The sequence below is a fragment of the Lycorma delicatula genome, chromosome 1 (assembly GCF_047948215.1).
Source record: "Lycorma delicatula isolate Av1 chromosome 1, ASM4794821v1, whole genome shotgun sequence".
NCBI classification, from domain to species: Eukaryota; Metazoa; Arthropoda; class Insecta; order Hemiptera; family Fulgoridae; genus Lycorma; species Lycorma delicatula.
Genome location: NC_134455.1, coordinates 389,641,419 through 389,669,269, shown reverse-complemented (window position 1 = coordinate 389,669,269; position 27,851 = coordinate 389,641,419). Strand labels below are relative to the sequence as shown.

Genomic DNA, 27,851 nt, shown 5'->3' with positions numbered 1-27,851 from the left:
TCGTTTGAGTAACCGTTTTTTAATAGCCAATATTCAAACAAGCATTAAACATATAAGCTAGTGTCCAAGCCGAGAATAGAACCCAAAACCTTCAGTAAATCATTTGTTTTTTATATTACGGAGGTGACAAAATAGATTATAAAAATGAAAATGAGACCCAACAAAATCTAATTTCATGTCACTTAATAGAATCTTTGGATTAAAGTGTTTCATTCATTGATAGCCAAGTATTATTTAAAAACAAAGAATTATATTTTAAAAGATCTAAATAAAATTAAATTAGGCTTTACGTGTATACTAAAGTTCATTTATAAGTAGATTCGTGTACGTGTATGCACGCGCGTACACACACATCCATTTGATTTGAATATTGAATGTTGCTGAACTGTAAAATATGGAAGTCGGTTAGATATGTTAACTTTGAACTTTAGAAATAATATTAATCATTACCTCCTTACGTACCATTCATGATTTTTGTAATCTATGTCATAAAAGATGCCCTGTTTTTTTAATTCCTGATTAGAAAAAAAAAATAATAGTGACACTAAACAAAAATTATTGATGGGCTTGCAGGTCTGTATTGACATGTACGAAATGAGTTTGATTACATACATAACAGTTTGTTAGATATAATTAATTAAGTAAAAATGTCATTATAACGCTGGCTGTTTTAGTGCACATTTATTAAAGATATTTTAATATTTTATGTAATTATAAGTTCGTCAAGTCTGATAAACAATAACAATATAGTAAAACTAATTTAATATTAGACAACCTATGTGCTGGATGGTGTTGTTAAAAAAAAAAAAAAAAAAAATTAGATGGAATAATTTTTTCATTACTTTAATTTTTAAAAGTACTCGTTAAAAGATGTCTGTTGTTGGCGGTCGCGCCGTGGTGGGGAGAAGACAGACAGTGTAAACAGATATGGTGAGTTAAAAAAAAAATTAGATGGAATAATTTTTTCATTACTTAAATGTTAAAAGTACTAGTTAGAAGATGTCTGTTGATGGCGGTCGCGCCGTAGTGGGGGGAAGACAGGCAAACATAATGAGTGCAAACAGAGAAATAACTAATCAAGCCAGGAACTCTAGTACTGGACTGGCGGGAAATTGTCGGTAGATAGATTGATTACGCATACGCATTCAGTTAGTGCCTCGAGTTAATATTCACTCTTTTTTAACGTAACCTAATCCAGTTGTTAACGTCATCCAGTTTATATCTTTTGTATGAGACGTCTGTTATTATTGACAAAGTGAGTTTTATTTTTTTAATTAATATTATTACATCTTTGAAACAATAATTCCCATTTGTTGTATTCAAATTATTTATTAGATTAAAAATGTTAGAACTCAGTTTACACTCATTTATTTTTACAAAATAAATTAATAATTATTTACTGTCTTTATCTGTTGACAATGTATCCAAATAGTTCTAAATAGTTGCGAACCAGAATAGCAAAAATAAACAAATAAAAATGAAATGCGTTATATGCTTGGCTATATAGGTTATTTGGCCATTAACTAGGGAAGTAAACTTTATTGTATATAAATTTACTGATGTAAGCCAAGTGTATTTCATGTGTTAGAAAGAGGTTTTCAACATGAAATTTATCATATCTCATTTTAGATATATTAATTTTTAAGTCGGATCAGTAAATAAAATCATCAGTAACTACATTGAAGGTTGATTCGTTATTAGGAGGGACCCTACTCTGAATCAAACACGGGGCCTTCTGTTTAACAGGCAAACATACTTATGCCATCGAACGGATAAAAAATTAACAATCTTTAATTATAGCAATTTTATCACAAATTACATGAATAATTTTTAAAGAAAAGTGGTGTATTTAAATTACAAAATAATTTGTAGAGAAACAATGTTCACTTTTCGCAATCATAAATAAGCATAAAAATATTGTTACAGATAATTTTATTTTTTTTTTATGTTTTCTATTCATTCGTTTAAATGAAAGAATGTGTGTTATTTGTACTGAAAAGAGTAGTAACATTCCTAAATAATTATTCACCAGAACTAGATTTTTTTTTGCTGCACAATACGAGTTTACAAGAGCCTCATTTTACTTCCCGATAACTTTTTTAAGAAATTACAAAACTATTTAATGAACTTTTAATGATTAATTATAAAAAAAAAAACTTGAATATTCTGCATCTTCAATTAATATGTACAAATGTTATATAGCTAAATGATTTTCATTAACGCTTTCTAAATATATATATTTTATAAACATAATAACTTCACATATTTTTAAAGGTAATTATGCCATTGTTTTTATGCATCGTTGAGTGACGTATTACTCAATTCCGCTGTATTCTACTTATTATATACCAACCACAATAAAAAAATCATTTAAATTATTTGTTCTGTTAAAAAAAACCTAATCTTATGAAATACAATAATTAAAAGAGAGTGAAGCATGTTGTGTGTGTATATATATATATATATTAGTAATGTAATTTCACAGCTAGTGGTAAATAATGACGTAATGCGCTAGTATCTCAGTTAATCGCTTTTATTTTTCTCGTTCATAGATTTGTATCGTATGAAAACGACTAAATCTTACTGGGATTCAAACCCAAACTTTTCGTAGACGCTACCACTCTTTCCGCCTATGTGTTTCCTCAGTTTCATTCAGAAAATGTTATTATTCTGCTAAGATAAGTATACATGTTTTCGTTATAAACTCATAACAAAAATAAAGCTAATTAGCTAGACAGTGAATTTAAATTATAAATTCCTTGACTGTCCGCTCACGAAAAGGCTTTGTTCTGCATTTACACCCACAGGCTGTTTCTTCATTAAAACAAAGATTATAGGAAAGTAATTGGAAGCCATAACATTTTTACAGGAAATGAATTAAACTTTCAAAACTAATAATCGTCTGCATCAATAATATTTTACGGGGCCTCGTACATATAATGTTTTTGGCATCTTATAAAATTATCTTTTAAAATTTTTATTTCTTTGAAATTAAGAAATAATAAAATGTGTTATTTTTTTTTGTTATGTTTATCAGAGATACGATTAAGGCATAAATGAGCCGCAGGGTTGAACATTGTACAGCACCCGTACGAAGTTAGATATGGTAACTAATCGGTATTACACTGCAGCTTGAGCGAAAAATTATTTACTCTCCTTTATCTTGTACTTGCGCGCAAACACGGGAATGCATGCGCAGGGGTTGGAGAATTTTGGATCTTTTTTATTGAAGATAAAGAAGTCCGTTTAAGTCTTTTGACACTTGTTATCTTATTCTAACTTCTGGAAGCAGGTCTTTTTAAATACGAGTAGTTTGAATATTTCCTTTTTTAAATATTAATTGGGTCACCTAGACAGGGATTCTTGCAATTTTGACTGTCATTTACTGTTTTTGTTTTATTTGATATATGTATTATATTTTTTAAAAATTACGGTTTGAAATTTTTGTTAATCGATGGGTTCCCATAAGCTGCGAGATAAATTTTTTTTTTAAAAACTAAATAAAAAAAGCAACTTGCGAATGTATTTACTTCTAATAAGAAAGTAAAAATCGACTGGATTACGAACATAGCGATTTAACTCATTTCTTTTTTATATGTATTATGCAAGTTCTATATTTATTTCATCTTTTAACGCCGAAATTTATAATTATTGTTGTTTTTTTTTTTCATATGACAATACGGTAGATAAATATTTTGCTACGTAAATAATTAGTGGAATTCGGATTCAGAATTTTCCGGATATAAGTCGGAGACGTGATAGACTTAATCTGATAAACGTAAAATAAAATGTCCAATTTTAGTCTACCAAAACGGTAGTAGTAAAAAAATAATAACAAGAAACTTGTGTCTGTTGCCATTGAAACACACATATTATGTCTTAACTGTGTTAGTTAATCATGTCAATTGACCTTATAATTTCTAATACAATAAACGTTTTTTAAACTACCCTTCTCGTACGCATTTTGGGCCAATGAAATCAAAAGGTGGATTGTTAAGTTTTGAATGTTATGTAATTAGAAGAATTAGAAGAATAATGGAGGACGCTCGCACACGGAGACATATACATAGTTTTTATTTATTTAACTGTTATATATGTTAATAGTGTGAGGGCGACGTTGCATCTGAAGACATCTGCACTCCGTTCTTTTAGTTCACTATTCACATGGCTTTCTACTAAATCGGCAGTATTATATACTTAGCTTCAATTATTGCAGTATATATATTTTTTAATCTCCGGATCCACCGTCAGGCATTCAGATGCCATGCCTGACCGGAATCCGGAGGTCCCGGGTTCGAATCCCGGTCAGGTATGGCATCTTCACACGCGCTACAACAAATCATTCATCTCATCTTCTGAAGAATGCCTAACGGTAGATCGGGAGGTTACAAAATATATATATATATATATTGTAATAAAGATATATATAATAAAACTGGCAGAAAAATTATAGAGTAATTAATTTTATTATAGTAAACAATATGAAAATAACTGCGAGAGGACATTACTGTCGGATAAAACGTTCAGGGTTCGATTTCCGGTTTTGTATGGTATTTATGGTACGGTGTAAAATTAATTTCATTAAAAAAATAAAAACATAATGGAAAAAGATGTGACCTTCGTCGCAAAATAAATTAATAAAAAGTAATACTGGTTGTAAATATTCGTTTAATATTAACAATTAATTGTTGACAGAACTGCTTGCCGAAGCACTGTCAACAACTCTACCATTGCTGTGTAAGGTACCCCCTCCATCAAAACAGTCAGTGCCCTTTCAAGGTTAAACAGCTTCACTACTGCGTTCCGTTCACGCAGTAGCGTAAAGCAAGTTTCAACAAATAATTAAATAATAGTTCATACTACCAAGTGATCATTTGAAAATTTACCGCATTTATTATTCAACAGATATCAGTCCCATTTTATTTCTGTTTGCAGGCATGTATACCATTTTCAGGGGTGACACCATTATAAAATTATTTTCAAAGGGGTGTAACGTATCCTCTCCGCTACACCTACCCCAACTCAAAAATCTTGTATGGCAATAACAACATTTAATTCTATTAATTGACAACCCGAAAAAATAATGAATTTTGGTGAAAAGAGAATTAAAATCCGCCCACCCCTTCGCTCTGTAGGTGCGAAAAACCATTTCGGGTAGTACTTTTCTAAATTTCAGTCCAACAAAAATATCTATATAGTTACATGATATTATTTCTTAAACCGTTTTAAATAATCATAATCTGTGGATTAAAACTGTGAAAATTATTTTAAAATTACCAGCACAAAATTTTGCCCTTAAATGTTTTATAAATTTTCAAGGGTTGAAACTTATTTTTTTTTAAATAAGACGATGTAGCTTGTGAGACCTCATTGAAAGGCCTTTTGAATGACAAGTAATTTGGTAAAAATTAAATAAAAATTGCTATACTGGTATTCAAGTTATGACTATAAATGTGTTTTTTTTTTAAAGTTATGTTGCGATACAGTATTACTGAACCAAAGCATCAGGTCTGAAATCGTCCGTTCTTGTTAAAAATATGGGTTTTAGGTTTCTCCAGCATTGAAAAAACGTACCAGTAAACACAGCATTATAACATCAGTTAAAGATACAAAAAACCAATAATAAGGTACCTACTTCTTTGCTGGCAACACGTTGAAAAATTTATTACTAGATAAACTTAATGGTTAAATAAAAACTAATTTGTAAATTAATAATTGTTAATCAAAAAATAAATCTTAAATCATCGATTAGTTAATTTTGTTAATAAGCTTTTTAAGAATAGCAGACCTTAAGAAAAAATAAATGAAACGCTTTTTTCCTCAATAAAATAAAAGTATCAATTTTTAAATCATTTGTTAAAAGTGGTTCTCATTTTTCTGTAAACAGTAATAAAGTCTTTGTTGAAATCTATATCTTACTTTTATTAAAGTTTCTTTAGTTACATCCCTACATGCTCTTACAATTTTATTTTTCAACTCTTGTATGTTAGCACGAATTTCTTTATAAATTATTGATTTTAAATGACCTCACAAAAAATAATGCCAGTGGTGTGAGATCAGCAGATCTTGCCGACCACTCATCTGTTTCTCTTCTACCTATCCAACTGCCAGGAAACATTCGGTCCGACCATTGTGAACTGGAAGTGAACAGTGAGCAGGTGTTCCATCTTGCTGAAAGTGAAGCATGTCTTCGTTAAGTAACATATTTCCATTGCCATCTAACTGATTTTGTAAGGCATGGACTATTATTATTATTATTATTTTGGGTGAATAACTTCATCCAGCAACTGCAAATACCTCTCAAATTCCCATTGATAAATACCGGACTGATTATGTTATCACCGTAAATCCCTGCTCACACATTTATTTTATCAGGATGTTACGTGTTTCCAAAATTGAAAACACCAGTATTTACATCGCTCCAGTATCCACAGTTATGTTTATTAACAAAGAAAGAAGGGGAATTCATCATTGGATCGGCATTAATCGAATCATTTCTTCACAGAATTCAATCCTTCTGTAAGCACCTTCTGTCATTCAGTTCTTGATGCGGTTGAATTGTATACGGAAAGAATTTATTCAATTTTAATGTAGTGAAAACAAAACCATAAGAAACCTCAGATTCACGGGATATTTATGAATTGAGTTCTGAGGATTTGCTACTACATTTCCCCAAGATTTTCAACCAAAGTTAATTCGTCTAAAACATTTTGCCCTGCATGTTTCTTATTCATGACAGATCCCGTTTCTTGGAATTTTTTTACAAGTTTTACAGTGTAAGTGTGAAACATTTTTATTTGGATGCCGTTCATTAAATACTCGGACAGTTCTTGTACATTTATTTTGTTCTTCATATGTAAAAAGTAGTCAAGTCCTTTCTTCCAGATTGTAAGTCATCTTTGCAAGACAAATTTACTAAAGACAAAAAATGAAATGTCATCAAACGGTAGAACAACAACACAAACCAGATGTCAATTTCAACTGAAGAACACAACAATTTAAATATAGCATGATGAAATAAATACAATAAATACTTTTTGCCACTAATTACATACAATATGAAAGAAAACAGTTTGCAAAAATTTATCGTAGAAACTAAGATCTTAATAATTGGCAAAAAATTATAACCTGTTATAAGTAGATGATCAATTTTTCAACATGTTGGCAGCAAAGAAGTAGGTTAGGTTAGGTTATTATTGGTTTTTTGTATGTTTAACTGATGTAATAATATTGTGTTTACTGGTTCGTTTTGTCAATGCTTGGGAAACCTAAAACCCATATTTCTAACACAAACGGACGATTTCAGACCTAATGCTTTGGGTCAGTATCACTGTATTCCAACGTAACCTAAAAAAAAAAACACATTTTTAATCGTAACTTAAATACCAACGAACCAATTTTTATTATATTTGTACTAAATTACTTATAATTCAAAGGGCCTTCCAATAAGGTGTCACAAGCTACATCGTCTCATTAAAAAAAAATAAGTTTTCAATCCTTGAAAATTTATAAAACATATAAGAGTGAAATTTTGTGTTGGTAATTTAAAAAATAATTTTCACAGTTTTAATCCACAGATTACGATTATTTTAAACGGTTTAATAAATAATATAACGTAATTTTGTAGTTAAGTTATTTTTGCTGGATTGAAATTTAAAAAAAGTACTACCCCTAATGGCTTTTTGCACATACCGAGCGAACGGGTGGGCGGATTTTAATTCTCTTTTCACCAAAATTCATTATTTTTTTCGAGTTGTTAATTAATGGAATTAAATGTTACCATTGCCATATAAGATTCTTGAGTTGGGGTAGGTGTAGCGGAGAGGGTAGGTTCCATTCAATTTGAAAATAACTTTAGAAAGGTTCCCCCGAGAACGGTATACTTGCCTGCAAACAGAAATACGGTAAAACTGATAGCTGTTGAATAATAAAGGTCTATTTACACACATCGTGCCGTGTCGGTTCAGTATCAGTATTCGATCAGTAATGCCGATTCACACGCATCCGACATCTATCTGTAGTACATACCACACAGTACGTACTGCAGTACTAATTGGCGTCGCTGATCGATCAGGATAACAGTGATACTGATCTGACACGGCAGTGATGTGCGTAAATAGATATTTTTTTTGTTATAGATGAGTGTGAGAAACGCCATTTACGCAACCACCGTAAATGGGGGGAGTGTCGGATTCGCACGGGTTCGGCTAGATGTTATTAAGAGCCTATGTACCCGCACCCTACCGACTAAACCTCCATCTTACCGTTTCGCCTCCTCCGGGTTGGTTCTGCAGTTTAAGCATTGCGCGGACCCAGGAGGTACCTTTAGGGTCCAGGGGTTCAGAGTCCCCGTGGTTCATCACCGTCGCCCATCCACACAAGTGCAGACGCATGACGGCTCCACAGGAGGTTGTCCTTCGCCCCTTCACCATCAAGTCACTTTCTTCGCCTGAGTCTCAGGTCTTTTGTATGGAACTCTGATTTTTTGCTGGATGATCTTCAGTCCTCTTAGTGATTTGGGTCCTAAATCAGGATTCTGCAGCTTCTGTCGCGTAAATAGACCTTAAATGCGGTAACTCAAATGATCATCCGGTACATAGAGGTTTAAATGTAAAGGGAAAGATTTCTGTATGAATCAGAACATTATAATCGGTCATTAATCACAATTAAATGTCGAAATTTGGCAACTGATTTATAAATATATACTATTAAAAATAATGACGTAATATGTGTTGATGAAAATGTTAAACAATATGCGATGTCAATTGTAAACATTTCATTTCCTTTTCTCGCGGCTGACCGTGGAATTACGATTTTTACTTCCTTGTACGAAGTAAAGGAAGTATTGGGATCGCGAAAAATTTCGGTTTTCAGATTTCAGCGGAAATATCCATTTTGACTAGTTCGGCGTGACGTATCTATCTCGCATAACTCAAAACCTATTAGTCGCAGGATCTTGAAACATCGGATTTAGGACTGCTGTAACATCTAGTTGTGCGCCTTCCCTTTTAGTTGTAATCGAGTGAACCAAAAGTGACTAAAAAAGTCCAAAATTAAAAAAAAAAAATGGATTTTGGACTTTTTCTTAACTGCAGTAATCAGCCCTCATTAAGAAGAGCCTTTCAACGATATATCTTAAGTGGTACTTATTTTCATTGGTTCCAGAGTTACAGCCAAATAACTTTTTAATTAATGAAATTTTTGGGTCGTTCAAGGGGAAGGCATATCGGTTCGAATCATTTTATTTCCTTTTTTTAACTTTTATTTTTAATTTAAATATATTGATTCAATAATTATTAACCCCTGATTGTAAAAAACTGTTTTTAACTTTTTTAACTATTTTTTTATTTTTATTTAAATATATTGATTTATTAATAACTAACAGATCCGGCAATGCTTCACTATTAGTAGATTTGAGTATATATATATATATATATATATATATATATATATATATATATATATATATATATAAAATGAGCACAATTGAAAGTTTGATAAAACATTAAGAAAATGAACATTACGGAACTTCATAAAATTTCACCTTTTCCTTTTCACCCTTTTCGCCATTTCCTTCCATTCCCCAATTTATATTCCCCCTTTTCTTCATTTTCCCGTTTTTCCTTTTCCCAGTTTTTTTTTCCATTTTCCCCTTCTTACCTTTTCCCCCCACGTGAATCGGTCCAGTAGTTTTTTAGTCTATAGCGGACACACATATTGGAAACATTGAAATGTAATCGTAAAGTATTTAGTATAGTGCGAGTTGCTTTTACGTCCAACAGAGCGCTGTATTTAAAAAAAAACATGTTTTTACCTATCACAGATGTGACATCTTAGGTATATAAAACACGCGCGTATTCGAATTCAACGTTGTCTCAAAATTTCGAAGTAATCGGTGAAGAATTTTCGGAGTTTTAAGATGTTGAACAAACAAACGTTTACGTTTTTATTTATATCGATTATTAATCTCTGATTGTATTAAAATGTGTATATGTAATTTAGTAGGCGTACAAGGAAGTCATGTAGGATCCGCATCAAATTTTCTTTTAAAAAGAATAATACGTACTTCAAGTCATCTCCTTTTCTAAGCCAGCCTCCGTGGCACGAGTGGTAGTGTCTCGGCTTTTCATCCGGAGGTCCCGAGTTCGAATCCCGGTCGGGCATGGTCCTTTTCACACACGCTACAAATCATTCATCTCATCCTCTGAAGCAGTAACTAACGGTGGTACCGGAGGTTAAACAAAACAAAACAAACAAGTCATTTTCCTTTTAACAACTGTCTTACCTAACTGTGTTTTATATTTAGTTTAACGTAAATGTTTATCTTGTACAGAATAAACTTTTTAATTATGTTTGTTTTTTATTTTATTTTACACTCCCTTAACGTTTTTTTTTTTTTTTTTGCTGTAAATAATAAAATAAAGAACTATGATTTAAGTGTATGTATATAAGGTTTTCGTTATTTTGAAAAACTTTGTTAACAAGGAAATTTAGGAGTTTTTTTAATGTATTTTACCATCTTGGAACTTTAAAATTTAAATGATTAATTTAACGCTTGTTTTATTATGTACATGGTTTTTTTTTGGTAAATGTTTATTTTTGTTTTTTCTCTTACAAATATTAATACAAAAAAGGTTTAAAACCACACACACTATGCGGATGTATTTGTATATATAATTAAATTTTATTATTTTTTTTTTTTACTTTGTAAAAATTGTATAGTTAAGAAAATATCAGTTATTGACGTAATTAACTTTATTGATAAGAATGTACGCCTAAATATTAATTAATCTATCTTTACCTCGTCCACTTGTGAACGTAACGTTTCTCGTTATACTTAAAATATCACAAAACTGGAACAAAGCACAACATACTCTAACCAACAAAGACGTTCTTACAACATAACCAAACATATTAAGAAAACAACTAACCGACTAATCGATATTTTGATTGCACTACAGCCCAAATATGTAGCATTTTATTAACAGAAAGAACGGGTTTTTTTCTGAGAAAAAAAATTACAAACCGTGTGGAAAAAACATTCGTTTAGGGTTTCTTATAACTTTTACTGGAGTCCTGATAAACGGACGTTGGCACTAAAAGTGTTAATAAATATATTTGGCTGCCCAAAATTATAATGTAAGCTAATAAATAAATAACTATATTTTATTACTTTATTAGTAAAATTGAGCTTTTTAATTTGTTATCATTAATGAAATAAGTGCAGCTTAGTCATGTTTGATACTCAACTTGTATGCATCAGCTTAGCCAATTTGTATTACGACCTCATAAATAAAAATAAAAAAATACATTATAAATTCTATTTTAGTATACAAGGAAAAAACACTAATACTACAGCAGTAAGCGAATAACATTTTAAAAACAAAAGATACTTTTGCAAAGTGCGTTTTTAATGAAGAGAAACGTTTTCCCACGCGAGGGATTTACGTTTGTGTATATATGTGACTTACACATATTGGGTCGTTGACCCAATCGGTTGGTAACCTCGTGGACTCTTCGAAACAGCTGATCATCGTACTGGTCAACCGGCTATTGTGTCAAGGACACAATAGCCGGTTGTGCTCTGAAAGGAGGAGTAGCCCTCCCCCGTTCAATGCCTTAGCAACGAGGGGGGGGAGGTGGCGACCGAAACGTCACATGGCGGGTGACTTCCCTACGAGGTTGCGATGTACTTCTCACAGCTTGCCTTTATACCTGTTCAGTTCACCCTTAAATACTTACGAACGGATTACCGAAATCGTTGTACGGATTGTGTGTTTTTGAATTACGTCCCGCAACGGTTAATAAATAGTATGCGATTTTATTTTTGTACTAGAAATGCTTTTTCTTATCATTTCGAAGAGAAAAATTAAACTACAAAGCAAGTTTTATTGTGTAAATAGGCTTCTGAAATAAGAATTAATAATAATTGAACTAAATTCACCTGGTTTCCCCTCTTTCCTCATACTGTATTTCTGTTAGGAGTTAAGTAAGTTATTCTAAGTATTCTCAAGGAACAGCAGCTTATATAAACTTTCTGTTGTTGAATTTTCCTCAGTTTTTTCTCAAAAAATAGGTTTTTTTCATTTTGAATATTGTATAATTTTGTTTTTTCACATTTTTTTAATTTTTTTAGGGGCTGATGTCTTTTGGTTGAGCATATTCATTGGTTTCGGTTTATCTTAGTACATTATGATGTAAGGTAAAGGTAATATTTCATTTTTTTTGTGAATAGCAACATCTAATCTGATAAAATTAACATTCAAGTCTTCAGGAAAATTAACAACGTGTTTTTTTTTTACCATTTCCAGCAAATCCTTTTGCATTTTGCTAACAGTGAATGTGACTTTTTCATGTTTTATTCCAAATACTAGTGATATGCCACAGTCAATGTACAAGTTTATTGTTGAAATGTTGGAAACTGAACTGTGGCCAATAACAGTTTCTTGATCATGATTGAATCATTTTCTATTTAAAGAATAATCAGTGAAAACATTGCATTTTCCATCAAAATAACACAACATACCCGATGATGTTAGAATGTAAAATTTTTAAGTAATTTCTTAGAACGGAAGTTACAAGTACAACCTATCAACATGGTCATGTAATGCTAGTCTTTGAAATCTGTATGGTGTATTCTTTTTAAGGGTACAATTGAACAACAGCATGTGCATCTCCTCAGTTTTATGATTATTGACAGTTAGATCTCTTTCATCTGGAAATAAACATTCAATTGTCAATTCGATTTGAGTCATATTTGTTTCTTTTGGAACTTTGATTTGCAATATTTTACATATTGTTGGTACATTTAAAAGACTGCAATTCTTTTGTTCTTATGACTTTGAAGAGTAGCTATAAGGCATTTTGGCAGGCAGGCTCTAACAAGTTCAATGTGGAACTTGGAGAAATAATATGGCACTATATATAACATATTGATAATTATCAAAATTACCAAGCAGCACCTAAAACTAAACAATTTAAATTAGTTTTAACAAATAAAAAGATTTAAAAAAATATGCAGTGTTAATTGAGTATAATAATAATAAAAATAATGGCTGAAGCCAAGAAAAAATTATGTTTGTAGGTATGTCAGTTTGACTCAAGAGTGTGGTAGGGTTTTGAGCCCTATGTATTTTAAAAACATATTTATCGGTGATTCATGCAAACATGATAAACCTTCCAAGATAAAAAACTTATAACAAACAATTAGTTTAGAAAAAATATGAAAAAAAGCACGCTATTCAATTGTTAAGAACATCTATTTAAAGTAACATTATTTTGGTATTTATTATTTTGTAATTGAATGCAAATGTAAAAAACAAATGGTTTAGAAGAAACATGAAAATGTAAGCTACTCAATCATTAAGAACATCTATTATTTTGCTATTTTATTATTTAGTATTTAAAACAGTTTGCTTAACTTTAATCCCCTTTATTCATATTGGCCATTCACTCCAAAAGTGGAATGATTCAGGAATCATAAGAGGTGTTTAATATTTTTACTCGGTTGTTTAAACAATTATTTTGTTTACTCTTTAATTTATTGTAATTTTTTGTATAGTGAAAACAAAAACAAATGTAATAAAATGAGTAGACCTGGAAATGTAACCGTTCTTTATAATGATCCTGATCTGACTTCCACTTTCAGATCACTACATTGATTGGGTACTATGGTCATGGCTTATTGCAGATTATGTATAATAGAAAATGATTTTGGAATCGAACTTACACCACCATTATAACTGGTAATGTGGCAGCCAGGGTTGATGTGATAGCAGGTGTAAAGAGACCCTTCTCTACTCACTATACACTTTACTATATAATGTTGAGAGTAACAAATAGTATTCAGTTTCTTTGTACATCAATTTTTTTTCATTCAGAACAAACAATTGTTTTTTTGGGTCTTTTTTCAACTAAAATTTTTTTTTTTTTTTTGGAAGAGGATAAAGTATTATTCTTTCTGGTAGTAAATTGGAATTGATGTGATCTATTCATATTGAGTTAAGGTTTTCTAGACAAATTCTTCTGATTTTGGTTTGGTTATCATGCTTAGTAGTAATCCATAATGCAGATAGTGTGTTCAGATATTTTTTTGCTAGAATTAATGATTCATCTGTTGTATTTATATTAAAATCACTGCTAATTTTTCCCCTGATTTATTTCAATTTTCAGATATTCTTCTAGTTCTTCAATAAATTCAATTCTGCTTCCTAATAGTGGTCTATGTATTAGTATTAAGTGATGTTTTTTTTTTAACTCTTGACAATTTCAATTTCTATAGATTTTGCTTTTTATAGTTTTGGCTTTTGTATACCTTATATTCTCTTTTATAAATATTATAATTCCATTTTCTTTTTAATGTTCTCGGTTTTGATATTTTATTATATCCATTTACATTATAAACATTACTTTTACATAAATTGACTTCTGATAGACAAATTATGTCTTTTTCAATTCTCATTCTTTTTAATTGCATATTTAGTGTACACCAGTTTATATTAAGCTGTTTCTGTTTAATGAGGATTATATTTAGATTAGGCTTGTATTTATTATTTGTACTGTTGTATTTTCCAATTTGTATTATATATTTTTTCATTATTATTTATTAATACTTCATGATTTTGCATTTTCAGATTCATTTTTGTTGGAGTATGTAAATAAATTTTTATAGTGTTATATATACTTTTTGTCCAATGAAGAAACATCAAAACCAGTACATATAAAATTGTGACTAAGCTTGGTCCTTTTCCGGTGAGTGGGTACTGCTTTTTTCAAAAAGATACAAAGTACCCATATTTTTTTTGTTTTTTAATAACCAAATTGACCTCCAAAACATAATTTTTATTAAAATAACCCAATAGCTCTTTATGGTCACATTCCTTCTTATTGTGATTTTTAGCTCACCACCATAAACTTTCATTACTTTGGGTATATGCATCTGTTTTTGGATCAACAAAATTTTCACTATGGTTTTCTGTATCATGTTTGTAATTAGTCAAGGTTAGCGAGCAAAAAGAGTGTAGGATAAGTTTGGTTAGATTATATTTATAATTTCTCTACAAATGCCCACTGATTTGAAAGAATTCTGCCCGTATTGTACTTTCTTTTTGAAAATGAGGACTTGTCTATTTCTACTGACATTTGTGTAAGTATATAATTCATACCTTCTAAATCTTCTATACAATCAAATGCTTTTCATAAATCTGTATGATTTTAGTACCTGGTTCAATACATGCTACAACTGTAGACATTAATGTCTCCTTTGTTCTATCAGGAACAGCACACATGAAACATTTTTTTGTTTCATGATAAATTTCTCCAAAAACCCGCTATTGTGGTAACATTCAATCTCTATTATATTTTCTTTTAGAAAACAGAGACTCATCAATACTACAATTGTTCCAGGTCCACCTAGTTTTGTAATAATTTAAAGACAAATATTTCAGTAATAAATATAATAATAATTATTAAAAAAAATGTTATTTGGTTATTGTTATATAAATGTAAAAATGTTTTTATTATTTTTAAAAACAAAAAGAAAAAGGTTGTACCCACTTACTGAAAAAGGTCCTTAAGCTTTTATTTGCTTTATATAAAAATTATATTTGGATTTAGTTTGATTTGGAGTTGGTTTTACTATATGTTCTTATCAGATGTATAGTTTTGATTTCCAGAAGAATCTTTTTTGTTGATTTGTAAAGTTTTTGATGTAAGTAAATCTTTGGTTTATATATACATATTTTTTTGTTTATTCATTTCCATTACCCCTTTTTTGACTGAGATATGATCTATTGTTTCTCATAGTCCTGACCATTCAAAAAGGACTTTTCCTTGAAGAACTGGCTTACTTCCCAAAAGAATTTTTTTTATTGATTTGTGAAGCTTTCATGCATATAAATATTCTGTTCATCCAATTTGTTCTCTACATCTGTATTTGTTATAATTGTTTTTCTTTAGTTATAAATTTTAATCCTTGTTTGAGTTATATATGAATTTTACTATGATATTTCCTTCTCTTTATCTTTAATTTATTTTATTGGGCATATATCTGTAGATTTCCTCTATGTCTTTTCCTTCAACTTGTTCATCATGTTTCTTTTCTATTTTATAAATAATTTGTTGTAGGTTTTTGTTGTTTTGCTTCTTTATGCCTATGATTTCAAGATTAGATTTTTGTTGGTTATATTAGAATATTTTGATTCTATTTGACTTTCTTGCAGTTTTATTTCTTTCTCTATATCTTATTCTTCTAGTTTGGTGAATTGTTTTTTAAATTCATAGATTTCTTTTTTATTAATATTTTTGGGAAAGTTGTTCTTGTATATTAAATTTTTGTTGATAGATTTTTGTTTTGTTATTCTATTTTACTTTTTAATTCTTTAAAGGACTGTTTGGAGTTTGTGTCATGACATTCAGTTTCTTGTTTATTAATTTTTCATTGCTGAACAATCTGTTGTAACTTAGAGTTCACATAAACCCTCTCGTTATGAACCAGCCGTGTTGTCAGAGGTGAAAAGAAAAAAGAGGTTTAAATTAGTACATGTTCATAATGAGGTAAGGAGTTTGCAGGAGCTGTTAACTAGAAGAGTTCACGCAGACCTTAGTACCTGGTGATTATGAGGGAAGGTGGTAATTTAGCGAAGATAAGCCTTTTCTTATTGTTCATGAAATAAGTAGTTATGCGTTAGCTCAATAAAAAAAAATCATAACTACCAAAAAAACATTAAAAAAAGTAACCATTATATAAAGAAAATTACATAACGAAGCTGTTTTATTGGTTATCATGTTAGTTATGTTTTTTTGGTGAACGAAATTGTGACTTTTCATAAGAAGCTTAATAACCATTACTGTAAATAATTCCATTCATCGTTTTCTTGCGTGTTTTCTTCACTCTTGTGTTTGAGGTTTTAGTGGAAATTCACTTGACTCTCAAATGGGAAGTTTTGCTAAGTATTTACTTATATGAAAAACTTTACAAATACATTCAATGGTTGTTAGAGTAAATTTTAAATTCTTTTGAATGAAAATAAAAGTGCACATGACAGACTAAAAAACCATATAAAATTGAGGCTAAGGTTCAGGTATATAATCCACCAGATGAACCAGTTATGAAAGTAATTTTTTCAGAACCTCCTCTAAAGACTTTGATGCCATTTTCTTCTCAGGTGATCTTACTTACCAAACCAGAGAGACCATTTAAGACAACATAAGGGGTGACTGTTTCTCCTTTTTCACATAATTTTAGACAATGAAGCAATTTTTAGGTTGGAGAAGAAGATAAAGGGTCGGCCAAAAGGCAAACTCGGAAATTAATTCTCTTACATAAATAAATTGATTTGCAGTGAAGCATCAAGGATATTTGACAGTATCCTTGAGTTTCTATGATTGTTAAATGATCTGGACCCTATTTGTATATATCTGTAAGAAACCCATTTTCCCCAAGATATTTTAAATTAAGAAAGTGTAATATTCATCTATGAGATCAAGTCAGAGGTCACAATCAGAATGAAGCACCCATTAGATTACTCTCTGCAACATGCACTTACCAAACTTTGACTGGAAAGAGGATGACATAATGCAATTAATTGCCCAGCTTCCTCCACCCACTACCCTACTACTAATGGGTGACTAATGTACATAATGCTCTTTGGGGATTAGAATGAATAAATCCCAGAGGAAGAGAGTTGGAAAGATTTATAATTGAAACTTCAGTGTAAAATAATGAAAATTACAAAACTATGTGACACTCTATATATTTGGCTCCTTACCTTTTCTTACTTAAACATCTACCTTATTTGCATATAATTCCAAGTTAATCACGTTAATATTACTGTTTTTGCTGTCAATGCAAAACATATAGCCTTCAATAATGTTATTAAATGTTATCTTTCAGATAGGATTATTTTCAAGTAACTGGCCTTCTGTCAAATGCTAAAAAAAATGCAGTGCATTTTATTACAAGCTAATCATGGAAATGGTTCAAAATACTAATATTGCCTTTTGTTACAAAATCTAGGTATCTCATATTTTCAGATTTGAATATTTATAAAACCTGACCTGGATAAACATTTCTGAACCTTAAGATTATACTGAATAAGTCTTATTTTTGTTGTTGAACTTACAATTCACAAGAGAATTGTTATGAGCTGTACTTCTGATGATTTATTATGCAAATTTATTTTGATTGATTGTATGATGTTATATTTGTTAACTCAACCGCGAATGAATGGAAAAATTTTTGTAACGGTTATTAATATCAATAATAGAACTTTTGGTATATGACATTTTAGATAATTAAAAATACTTTTTCTTAAATGTAATTTTAAAATGATAAAAAAATTATTTATTAATATCAAGAATGACAGATGTAATAATAATATTCGTGAACTTTCATGCGACTACAATAATAAAAATATAACTCTCATTAATAGAAGAGTATTAGTTGAAAAATAACATGTTATAATGAACTTCTTATTTAAGTTAGCTGAAAGCATACACAAAATTCAAGGTAATCAACAAATTTTAGTGATGAAATTTTTTTACGTGAGCTTTCAAACATGAAAAACTTTGAAAAATAAAATATAATAATATTATGAATAAAAACATTAGAGGTGTATCTCATGAAAATTATGTTTAATTTTGTGAATAGTACTTTGTAAAACTGAGGAAGAGGTAACTGTAAAAATGTAAAATAATCTCAAATTTTAGAGAAGTGTTAAATTATATTTTAGTCATCATCGCAGATGACTGTGACTGTCTATCGTATAATTTGCTTCAATAATTTATGAATGCTTCATTAATTTTTGTAAAATTATAACACAAATAAAGCAATTATGATTAACTAAGACTGTGAATGGATATCCTTTCCAGATTTATTTCATCCATCGTTCTATTTGTTTGAGATAATTGTATTAATTTCAAGAGATTGCAGTAAAGCAATGTTAGGCCTTTCAACTACAAATCAAAAAGTGTTTTAAGGACATACAATAAAGGACATAAACAATAACAAATTCATTGTGCTGCAACTGTCAGAATAGAAAAAAATTTCTAAAAATTATACAACTGAGCAAGCAATTTCAGTTATTGTTACTGCTAACCATGTTTATTTGCTATTCTTGAAATTTGTTATTCTTGTATTTTTACTAATGACCTCATCTGTTTGTATATATGCATTCTACATATATCCCAAGCATGTTTGATTTGAAATGTTAGATATCAGCTTATGTAATTAAGGTGTCCCAGGGATTCGGGTACTATTTTATCTGCAGAATAATTTGGGTAAGATGACGTGATAATTTTTAATTAAAACTAAGTTTGAACACAATGAAAGTACATCCACAGGGTGAAAGATTTCGCCCCAGTTTCAGTTCCTCCGGGAAGATTAAGGCTTTCTGAAATTCTGGGAAGGTCAATTAAGGGTCAAATTCAATTGTTTCTTATGGTTTTTGAGCTGGGAAATCGAAAAAAATAGGTCCTAGAACTGTATCTCTCTTAGTTTCTAAGATATCCCGTGTAAAACGCCAATAATAGGGTCAAAAAACACATTTTTTACGTCTGACGTACAATAACGTTGTTAAATTGGTAATAAATCAAACACTTTTAAACGTAAATTGTAGAGAATTTAATTATAAGATGATCATGTAAATAATGTCAACAAAGAAGAAATAAAATTTTAAGCATGTCGAATTTTATTAACAACAAAACAGACGAAAACTTGGAAGAAAATGTTACAACTCCTACGAACATTATGAAACGCCCTGTATTATCGGTATAAATATTTCTGAACTATTTGTACGATTAAAAAGCTCAAGGCAACAAAAAAATTCTTCTTTTACGTCATTAATTTCGTAATCGATACAACGAACGTAACAAAACGGTACTGCTTTATCGGTCGAGTTGAATATAGAGAGCAGTGATCTGTTAAATTTTTGAATTAATCGGTATTCAACATCAGTCGCTAATTCACCGATTCTGCGCTAAATAGTACGGTTAGAAAGCCGTAAGGTTTTCATTCGGTAGGATTTCAGAACATACATCTATTAAGCCCGGGTTTATTAAGTCTTCGACAATAGAATAAACCCTTTTGCACTTAGCGATTCGTAAAATAACTAAATATATATGATGCCTTTACAAAAGATTTGTCGACGAGAAAAGTCTTCGTCAACTATAACTTTTGATTTTTAAATTCGCCAATTTTGCCTTCAAAAAATGCAAGCGGCTTATTTTGTAGATTCGAACGGTTTATTTGTAAACGACGTATTGATTACGCGGGCTTCATACACTTACTTGACAAAATTTCTCTGCATATGACGCATTGAGGTCTCGGAAAATCTTTTTCCGATTCTGATGATGAAAAAAACCGAATTTTAAGTAATCCGCGTCATAATGACGAACAAGACAGTATCGTTTTTGTGGAGGTTTTCCAGAATAACTAATGTCCGAAACACTACTGCTGCCGGCGATCGGTTTTTGAAAAAAAGTCTGTAATACATTTAAATTTTTCTTTTCGATGCTCATTTATAAGCGTCTGAAATATATAAAAAAATTAATGCCGATTATTAAATAAACAATACACGCTTACATATTTTTTATGTCTGAAAGCAAATTTAAAATGTTTATAATGCTATCTACGACAGACGAAATTTAACCGTTTAAAACGCAGTAAGCAGTATAACAAAATAGCAACCCACCGGGTCGGTCTAGCGGTTAACGGGTCTTCCCAAATCAGCTGATTTGGAAGTCGAGAGTTCCAGCGTTCAAGTCCTAGTAAAGCCAGATATTTTTACACGGATTTGAATACTAGATCGTGGATACCGATGTTCTTTGGCGGTCGGGTTTCAATTAACCACACATCTCAGGTAAGAGAATGTACAAGACTACACTTCATTCACACTCATACATATAATCCTCATTCATCCTCTGAAGTATTATCTAAACGGTAGTTACCGGAGGCTAAACAGGAAAAATAAATAAAAAGTATAACAAAATAGCAATTTCATACGAGCGACAGACCATATCGCTTAACGTAAACTCGCAGTTGTACGATAAGCAGTGTTCAGTTTTCTCAGTTGTATCCGTTATTATTGCCGTTATACATTTGAAGGTTGTAAAACTACGTAATAAATATAAAAAAGTTCACTAAAGACCGCTAAAAGTTTTCTGCGGATCACCGATGGGCCGCGGACTAGCGGTTGAGAAAGTGATCTAAAGCATTTCGTCGATCATTTTCTTCGGTAATAAAAAAATTCTGCTTGTCCCGTCACGGCAACTACAATCGAATCAAAAACTTTTCGTCGATAAATTATTGTCTCTTCGTGCAAATTCTTCACAAGAAGAGATTTTTTTAATAGATCTCTGAAAATGCAATTCTATAAATTTTTTTCTAAATTTTCCTAATTTTTTTCTAAAACTTCCTGCTTTTCCTACATATTGAAAAATTTCATTTTTTTTTTTGTGGAGGGCGAAAAACGTCTGTACGTTATCATCGCCCGAGTATTTTTTTTTTATGAAAAAAAATTAATAAAAGTATTTAAAACTAGTACGTAAAACTAAAACTTAAAATAAAAATAAAAAATAAAAGCAAAACAATTAAAGTCCGAGATGGGTGTAAAAGTCCCATTCTCTGATAACAAGAGCACAAAAATGATACAAAAAAGTTTTAAAAAAATAAGCAACAAACATAAAACATAGAACTAGGTTAAAACTAAAATAAAGTAATTAAATAAAGCTTAAAACTAACATCACAGACCGAGTCATTAAAACGTAAAAGCTAAAATAATAAATAAAATTTAACAGATTCGGATAGGGAGTGTAAAAGTCTCCCTCCTCGGTTAACAAAATCAAATCTATTAAAAACTCTTCTAGAATAAGTTATATACCCGACAATGTTAAATTTTTTGGGTTAACCCTACACTACGCAGAAAAAGGAACATCCGATTTAAAACTTCATTGTCGTTGCACAACACACCACGGATGTTTCTGGGTAATTTAAACTTACGACGCAACGCCACATAACATATGCAGTCCACGAGTATGTGGTGCACAGTCATGCGGCAGTTGCATCGTGTGCATAGGGGTGCTTGTTCTCTTGTCATCAGGTGCCCGTGTATGACCCCGGTGTGTCCTATCCGAAACCGACAGAGGACTACTTCCCCACGCCGAGATTTTCTACACGAGGAGTCCCATGGCAACACAGAATTTTTAATCTGCCGGAGTTTATTATTTACAGTAGCCGTCCAGTCACCTTGCCACTTTGCTCTTAGCGATTGTTTTACATAATTAATAAAATCAGAAGTAGCAACTCGGGTGGTGAAAGGAGGCTGGTTACATGCTTCTTCGGCAGCGGAATCTGCATGTTCATTACCTAAAATCCCTACGTGGCTTGGGACCCGGCAAAAACTTTCTTCTGTGTTGCGATTATTAAACTCGGCGATCGCGTTGTAAATTTCAATGACGATAGGATGTGTGGAATAAAAGTTTTTTAAGGCTTGGAGAGCGCTACACGAGTCACTGCAAATAAGAATTTTTCTATATTTAGGGTTAATGATGTTTAGAGCCTTATTTATAGCGTATAGTTCAGCGGTAAACACACTCGTAATACCGGGTAGACCAAACATATAAGTTCTTTCATCGACGACAAATGCACAACCAACGGTATCGTTTTGTTTCGATCCATCAGTGTATACCACCGCGTCTGGTTTCATCTTGGAGAGAACACGCTGAAACATTTGCTGGAAGACAATAGGTAGTGTTGATTGTTTATTGTATGTCGTAAGGTAAAAAGTAAAATTTATAAGGTTTATTCTCCACGGAGGATATGAGCAAGGATAGGTAGGAAAGAATGACGGTGTGTCAACGTTTATATGCTGCAGCAGACGCTGGGTACGGACACCTACAGGTGCAGTACGACGTGGATGGTCCTCGTACTTTCCTAGATTAAGATTTCTAAAGACTGACTCAAGAACCGGGTGATTTGGCCGGTTCGATACGATGTACCGTTTTCAGATTTACGAGTACTCTAATGATTTAACGAATGAATGACGCGATTCTGGCTTTATGAATTTCTGGTTCATCAGTTTCACGGGTTAAAATGTATGGTACGTTTGTTTGGTATGATTTAATAATAATAATGACAACTATTATAATCTTTATATAATCCCATACTTTAATTTTAATGAACCACCAATTGCTATTGTTATAATTTTGAGCATTCTCGTTCATTCGTTTATATAAATATATATACATTACATAATTCATATTTTTTAAATTAAATTTTATATCTAAAATTCAATTTTTTTATTAGATGTAATATATATTATATATATATATATATATATATATATATATATATATATATATATATATATATATATATATTATCATTTAACTGTGTAGGTCGATTTTAATTTCTTTATCTTTTTTTCTGTCTGTACATATTTAACTATCAATAATTATTGAATTAACAATGAACTTTATTTTATTATTTAATTAATTATTAACTTTCCTATTATGTAAATTATATTTTTTTTTTTAATTTGCTAATTTTACAATCAATTTCTACTCAAATCTGACTGAAAATATTAACAGTACATAAATGATGTAAAATTATATATCTCCAAAACATTATTTATTTTTTATTTTTTACTTTTTATATATTAATTTCTAATTTTACATTTTATGATAACTTTTAAACAGAATATGATGACTTATTAACGGGCAATCTGCTATCATTACCTACCGCTATTTTATCTGAATTTTTTATACAGCATTCTGAGAAACTGACTGTAGAAATCTATCGATAAATTTGTTTACATTTTGAGAGTAAATGGTAATGAAAACAATTAAATAACCTTTTTTTGAAAATTAATACATCATGATACCACTATCCACACAGAATCAATATTTTTATCGCTGTAAAATAATGAAATACAATACAGCAAACAAACTGTTTTAATTAACCAAATACTTCATTAATTACATTTGGAAAAATATAGAAATATATTTATTAAAAACTAAGTTAATAAAAATACAAATACAACTATTAATGTGTAACAGGAAATTATAGTATATCTTTTAAATTCTTAATATATCTTAAATAAATTCTTATATCGTTTAAATAAATAATTTTCAATTTGAGAATTTTGTTTTTAACCGCACAAAGATAACCGGCAACCGCCTAGAAGATGTTGCCTCGGTTGACCTTATGTGACGCGACAATGTCTATCCACCAACCTTCAGCATCGTCGACCCGCTGGACCTTACCAATGGGATCCCTCCTGGTTCACTGAAGCGACATGACCTCCGCTTCTGGATGCCACGATGGCTCTCCCAAAGAGGGCTAGCCACCCCGTTCCTACTCCTAGTCGGAGTCAGAGTACGCCCCCACGTATACTCTCCCCTTACTCCTGAAAGGTCCTTAATGCTTCATCAGAGCGCCCCGACCCGGTCACTCTTGCGTGTGACCGGGCCAAGTCATCTTCAGCATAAAGGCTACCTCCCTGGTCCTGCACGGTTCCATCCTTCGACCCCGCCGGTTACATTATTTTTTTAGCCGCCTCCCAATTATTTTTTTTATCACAAAAAAAAGGACCAGCCTCACCTATGAGGTATACCAGTAGCTCCCCTAAACACCTCTTACGAAAAGCGCTTAACGGTTGCACCTTTACATGACAAATATAAAACAGTAAAACATGCGATAAGAAAACATACAATTATTATAAGGAGAAACAAATAAAACCAAAACAATAAAGGAATCACAGTAGAATATACATCATAGGATAGAGTAAAGTCTCAATACGAGACAAAGGTGTACCTGACAACTAAATCTATGTAACTAGAGGTTAATCGTCATCTGTAGCACAAGGCTAAACACAATAATCAAATATAACAGCAGCAAAAAAGAGAAAAGGAAACAGGTATCTTCTTACAACTAACACGCATGAATATTGATAACAAAAAACAAAACACGCATGAATATTGATAAAAAAAAAAACAATAAAAGGTCGCCCCCTAGCGTGAGCCTTCGATAAGGTTTCAATGTCACTAGACCAGTAGTCCTATTCAAAACGGTAGCGAAAATCAGCTCCATTACAACACTCATGAAGCAGATACATATGAAGACAAACTAGCAAAATAAACGTAATGTAGGACATAGTATAAAATAAAATGTGAGCTAACAGGAACGGGTAGAGTTTTTCTGAAATTATATTTTAGTTGCGAAAAATCTTTAATCAGAATAGGTTGTATGACCCGTGTTCTCAATAACTGCATCAACAATGCGGCAGATAACCTTCCGGTCGATGTCGTGGTTGTAATCGTGAAGCTTTTTAAATTTTCTCATGTTTACAGTTCATGCGGTTCAGTTGAAAGAGTTTTGCGATAGTGTGCAGGTCGAGTATAAAAAATTCTTTCGTACTCTTAACTTATATGTTGGCTTAGACTAAATAAAAATGTGTGAGTTTTTGCTATCGCTTCCAGGAACAAATGCTTCCATAGAGAGGGCATTTTCAATAATTAATCGATTTTGCGGATTCGACAAGTCATCGATGCAAAATCTATTTTAATTATTCAAATGGTAATTTTGCAACCCACCCAGAGATGACAAAAAAAGAATAAAACGATGATAAATAAACATTGTCTTCTTCAGAAAAGTACGGTGCAAAACATCATTAACAAACAATCAAGTAGGATTAACCTATGAACCGTACATCTTAGAAATAGTCGATCCGAGACTGCACAAGACTACACTCCACCCACACAAAAATATTTAAATTATACTAAAATTACATCACAGGGTAAATTAAAACATGACTATTATCATTAATTTACAGCTGCCAGAACAGATGTTGAATGGAAGGGAAAAAGGAATGGGCCGACCGCCCACACAATGCTATGGATGTGATTGGGTGAATGCTATGGGGTGATTGTGCGTTCATCGTAGACTAATTTTTAAAAAATGCTGAGTCTGCAATTTACATAAAACATACACTTATAAAAATAATAACTCTACCATATATGTAGCTTTAAAAAGTAAGCCGCTAGCAAGACAAAGGTTACCCAAAACATCAAAGAATGTCAAGCACGTTAAGCGGTAAAAATTAGCCCCTATCTGTTCATAATTTGCTGATTCCTAGACTTTGAAGGAGATGCGTTGCTCGTAATCAAGACCAGTAAGATGGGGAAATTGCCCGCACAGATACCACTGGAATGGAGTATTTGAAATAGAAATTTCCTGGGCGCCTAATCTCATTTCTAGTGTAATAATCAAAGTGATGTTATGTTGTGTTTTTGAGAGCTTCAGTGAAAGGCTTTAAGAGTGCCTGATTAAAGTGGACATCATATGGAAGTCATTTTTAAAACTTACGTTTCTTTGTTTATATCTTTTGTGTAATTGAGAAATGGCACGTACAATACATTGTATCAGAAAAATACATTTTTTAAAATAAGTTTGATAATTGTTATTTCAGTTCAAAAACAGTCAGGTTTTTATATTGCATAAAAATAAAAGAAAGAATTTTTCAAAAGTTGCTGTTACACATACGCATAATAAAAAGAATACAGTGTTCATTTTACTTATTGTTGACATTTTATAAACAAGAATACAACAATTTCTAAATGCAGAACTTTCTCTTGATTTTTAAATGCATTAAAAGTAACCTATTCACACATATTTGAAAACTCCATCGCTATTTTCCCAATACAGGTGAAAACTTCTTTTTTTTTGTGGTAATCACAATTTTTATTACATTTCGGGATATAGACATAATTTAGGACATTTTCTACTAAATGCTAAGGAGCTATATACCTCTTTATTAGTTGTAGCTGTTATCAAGATGTAACATGTACAATATGTTTTTAAAACGTTGAGACTTGCTTATATTTTCATACATTTTAATTATTTAATGATTCTTTTTTCTATAATGTTACTGTTTTTTTTTTTGTTCCTAAATTCTAGTAAAGTAAACAGTAGGCTGATTATTATAAGCCTATTTTAGTTTATTTATTACACTCAACAAAAATAAACTTTTAAAACACAATAAATATGGATGGAGGAGTATTTGCTAAATTTAATTTTTCTACCTTTAATAGTTCTGAAAATAATTTGAAAAGTTATTTTAGGATTTACAGATATGTTACAGAATTCATATATACACTGCTCCGTGAATAAAAAAGCAGCTGTCTCAGCATCTGCCTAGATAAATCAAGGAAAACCATGGTAAAACTTTGAACAGGGCAGGATCACAAAATACACAATTACTTACATAAAATATAGTTTGTTTCAATTACTTCAAAAAATAACTACAAAATAATTCACAATTCAGAAGTTATTACTGAAAACTAAATGAGCATATATGAGCATACAGGTCGAATGGATGAAGCAAACTCAGGATTTTTTTATTTTCATCTTCTAATTAGTATTATTTAAAAATTTATCCATCAGAATAGTGTTTCTATAAAATAAAATCTTCTGATTCTATATTAAATAAATTTTTAAACGGTTCTGTAACCTATAAAGGCAAAATAAAGTCCTTTTCTATAAGCTGAAGTCTTGTGCTATAACACAAAAACAATTTTGGTTTGATATTCACCTCTATAATTTTTTGGTCCTTTAGGCTTGACATCTAGTAGCGCTGAAAGTGAAATACTAAATGCATTTTTGATTTTCAGGCGGAAAAAAGGTTTGTGTGGAACCACATGAATGTTAAAAATTAAAAATGACTGGAAACGAAGTTAATATCAAAACCTTCCTCTCTTTTTCAATAAGGAAATAAACGTAAATATTTTACAAAGTAAAAGATACTCGATGTAAATTTGGAAAATAATTTAATGCTAATACACTACCTTCTAAAATA

At 30.9% G+C, this 27,851-nt stretch overlaps 1 protein-coding gene across 4 annotated transcripts in view; it reads right to left on the bottom strand.

The window, feature by feature from the left end:
- LOC142317350 (uncharacterized) overlaps positions 1-27,851 on the bottom strand; it is a 119,072-nt gene that overhangs the window by 90,540 nt on the left and 681 nt on the right. The window lies entirely within an intron of this gene.